Source organism: Myotis davidii, unplaced genomic scaffold, assembly GCF_000327345.1.
Source record: "Myotis davidii unplaced genomic scaffold, ASM32734v1 scaffold614, whole genome shotgun sequence".
NCBI classification, from domain to species: domain Eukaryota; kingdom Metazoa; phylum Chordata; class Mammalia; order Chiroptera; family Vespertilionidae; genus Myotis; species Myotis davidii.
In genome coordinates this window covers 413001-417126 of record NW_006287807.1, presented here as the reverse complement: position 1 = coordinate 417126, position 4126 = coordinate 413001, and the positions used below count along the sequence as shown (strand labels likewise).

Here is a 4126-nt window from a genome sequence, read left to right as displayed (position 1 = left end):
CTTTGACTGCCACCATTGCGAAGAGTCTCTCTTTGGCAAGAAGTACATCCTGAGGGAGGAGAGCCCCTACTGCGTGGCCTGCTTCGAGGCCCTCTACGCCAGCACCTGCGAGGAGTGCGGGAAGCCCATAGGCTGCGACTGCAAGGTACCCGCCCCCAGCAGTGCCTGTAGCTCCTGCCCCCCACCCCACCCCTGCTCCCCAGGAACCATGGGCTGTGTGCATGGTTGTGCTGAAGTCCCAATCTGCATCCCCTGGTGAAATCCCATCCTTTGGAGCCCGCACCCCCTCTCCCACCACCACTCGGAGGTCGGATCTTTCAGGGTCTTTTTGAGCCTCTTCCCTCCGCTGGTCGGTCTCTGCCCACTCCTGCTTGTGTAGCACGTGCACAGTGCCTTCCCAGGCGTTTGTGCTGAGCGTCCCACGTACACGTCTCAGGTTTCGGTATCCGTGTCCTTATCTCACACGCAGCCCAGCTCCGCCGCTGCAGCTTCCTTGAGGGCCACGCACTGACTCATGTTTGCTTGGCGCTGACTCACGGGAGCAGGTGCTGCTCAGCCCGTATCTGCGTATCTGCGGGTGAAAGTGCAGGAGGGAGCCGGAGCGGGGAGCTGGAGTGGGGAGCCAGCGGCGGGCACGGGAAAGCAGGAAGTGCACTGGCATAGGAGGGGCTCTTCCCTCTCTTGGCAGAAGGTCGGGATTTGCCCTTTTATTTCCCAGGGGAAAGGCACACGTGTGGGAATTCCCTGCTTTCCTGCTGTGAGGGCGCAGCAGGTTCAGCCGGGGCCCTGGCCCTGGGTGCCGCCTGCCCAGCTGGTTCGCGTGTTGGAAACACTGGCCTGCGCTGTTCAGTGTGTCTTCGGTACACAGTGGCCCCTGAAGGACCCCCTGGGGCCGCCGTGTCTGAGAGTGCCTTCTTCCCCGCAGGCCCACGGCTGAAACACACACAGCGCTGTCCACGTTGGGCACCCAAGAGCCACTGATTGGGCACAAAGTGAGGTCACATTGGAATCTCTAAAGGGATTTCCAGATTTTAAGGCAACTTATGGCATGTCCCCATTTCCTGCTCTCATTCCTTTAGCTCTTTTGGGATTGTGTCACCCTCCTCCGCTGTTACAAATGTCAGGACCTCATTGCTGACTGGCCAAGCCAGGCTGTGCACAGATGGGCTGTTCTAACCCATCCTGTGCACGGTTCCTGCATGTCTGTGCTTTGCCACCTCAGTCCTAGGACAGGCAGTGAGCTGGGGGCTGCACCCTCCGTTCCTGCTGCCCGGCGTGTCGTGACAATTGTGGGATCGTTTCCATCTTGTGAGGAAAGAGGCCTTTGTCCTGAGCAGAGACGGGGTGTGCAGTGGCCGCTCCAGGCCATGTGGCGAGCGGCTTTGCTGTCGGAGTAGGAGTGGCAGCCAGGGCTCCAGACGGGAAGCTCAGAGTGGGTCCTGCATAACCTGCAATAGGTTTGGCTTCCGGCACCATGAGCACCTCGCTGATTGCGAGTCTGGAAGTTGAATACCGTCTCCGGCTTTTCCTGAGGGTGTCCCTGCCTCACAGCCCTCAGTCCCTGTTCGTTCCCTGGGCCGAGCATGCCGAACTGCCCACTCCAGCCTGGCTGGCTCGCCAGCTGTCTGCACTGAGGCTGACGACTTGAGCCCTCTGTGCTGTCTTCACATTCCTCAGATGGAGGTGACACCAGGGTGCCACTTCCTGGAGGGCTTGGGTATGTAGACATGAGCCCTGAGCACCGGGAATAGCAGCTGGCATCACTGTCAGCTCCAAACTGCTGTTTCCTGCCAATAGCGTCCCTGCTCTTCCATAACGTGTTCCCTCCACACACCTCTTTCTCTATCAGTTTTCATTATAAAAACATCAGTGGAGATGTCTGGTTTGAGGAACAACTAATAGGCAGAAACAAATTATTATTTCATAAAAGCTTTACCTGGAAAAGACGTAAGTAGCTGCAAGGTCAACTTATTATTCTAACAAAGAACAACTGTAGTTTAAAGGAAACATTTTGGATATTTAGAGGTACTCATCCTTGAACGGAGACTAGTGTAAAAACAAAACAAGCCTGTGTAGCTCATTGGGTTGAGTGTCGACCTATGAACCAGGAGGTCACAGTTTGACTCCTGGTCAGGGCACATGCCCTGATTGTGGTCTCAATCCCCAGTGGGGTATGTAGGAGTCAGCCAATCAATGATTCTCACTCATCATTGATGTTGCTATCTGTCTCCCTCTCCCTTCCTCTCTGAAATACATATATATATTTATTTCACAAAATTCGTGCACGGGTAACGTCCCTAGGCCTGGCCAGCAATCAGAGCTAATCGGGGCCTTCCAGCTGTGGGCTGGGGCCTTTCTTCATTCCATACTGCCCCCTGGTGATCAGCGCACATCATAGTGAGCAATTGGTCTTCCAGTCGAACTCCTGCAGGGACAATTTGTGTATTAGGCTTTTATATATACAGGTTTATTAAAAATAAATAAATAAATGGAAATAAATTACTATTTCTCTAATACGATTTAGTGGAAAGACCCTCAAATCTCCTTATTCTTTAGCACATACTTTATGAGCAAACACAAGAATCCTCCAAATGGGGCCAAAATCAATATGACTGCTGCAAAGTCAAGAGTAAATCATGCTGAACTTTTCAACCCAGATTACTGTTTGTGGTGTTACGCCATGTGACTTTCCACATGTTGGAAGAAAAAGAGATGTTAAAGTTAGATTTTGCCATTTGGTGCTTTTAAATATTTGGAACAGTTTTCTTGACTCAGAAATAATGATATGGTTGACTTTGTGGAGGAAGCAATGGTAGCAAAGAATGTTTGTTACTTCATAGAGAGCAACTGAGTGGGCAGATCTGGGGCCATTCTCTTAGAATCGCACAGGTACTCTAGCCTCATGTGACGCTCTCTGAAGGATGGGGGTTTGTGGGAATTAGGCTAATCTTGTGGTACTGACTGCCTTTTACTTTTACTTATTTTAATTAAATCTTTATTGTTGAAAGTATTACATATGTGTCCTTTTTCCCCTCATTGACCCGTCCTAGCCCACCCCCATCACCTGCCCCAGGCCTTCCCCACCCTATTGTCTGTGTCCATGGGTTATGCATATATGGATACAAGTTCTTCAATCTCTTCTCACCCACCTACCCTTTGAGGTTCCACAGTTTCTTCTATGCTTCCATGTCTCTGGATCTATTTTGTTCATCAGTTTATTTTGTTGATTATATTCCATACATGGATGAGTTCATGTGATACTTACTTTCTCTGACTGGCTTATTTCACTTAGAATAACACTCTCCAGGTCCCTCCATGCCCTCTCAAAGGGTAAGAGCTCCTTCTTTTTTACTGCTGCATAGTATTCCATGGTACAAATGCACCACAGCTTCTTTATCCACTCATCTACTGCTGGGCACTTGGCCTGTTTCCAGATCTTAGCTATTGTAAATTGTGTTGCTGTGAACATAGGGGTGCATATATTCTTTCTAATTGGTGTTTTGGGTATTTTAGGATATACTCCTAGAAGTGAGATAACTGGGTCAAATAGCAGTTCCATTTTTAATTTTTTGAGGAAACTCCATACTGTTTTCCATAATGGCTGCACCAGTCTGCATTCCCACCAGCAGTGCATGAGGGTTCCCTTTTCTCCACATCCTGGCCAGCACTTGTCATTTATTGACTTGCTGATGGTAGCCATTCTGACAGGTGTGAGGTGATACCTCATGGTCATTTTAATTTGCATTTCTATGATAATCAGTGACTTTGAGAATGTTTTCATACTTCTCTTGGCCTTCTGTATGTCCCCTTTGGCGAAGTGTCCTTTTAGGTCCTTTGCCCATTTTTTAATTGGATTGTTTGTCTTCCTGTTGTTAGGTTGTATGAGTTCCTTAACCATTATCAGATGTATCATTGCCAAATATGTTCTCCCATGCAGTGGGCTTCCTTGTTGTTTTGTTTGTGGTTTCTTTTGCTCTACAGAAGCTTTTTATTTTATGTAATCCCATTTGTTTAGTCTCCTATTTTCCTTTGCTCAAGGAGATGTATCTGTAAACCTATTGCTATGAGAGATGTCTGATATTTTTCTGTCTATGGTTTCTTCTAGGATTTTTATGGTTTGATGATT

General features: G+C 48.7%; 1 protein-coding gene across 1 annotated transcript in view; it reads left to right on the top strand.

Annotated features, from left to right (window-relative positions):
• The first annotated feature begins 6 nt into the window (after window positions 1–6).
• The window catches only part of FHL2 (four and a half LIM domains 2), a 37823-nt gene continuing 33703 nt past the window's right edge, over window positions 7–4126 (top strand). The window contains exon 1 of the mRNA XM_006759525.2: window positions 7–145. The gene's annotated coding sequence lies outside the window, so the exon portion shown is untranslated. The remainder of the gene's footprint in view (window positions 146–4126) is intronic.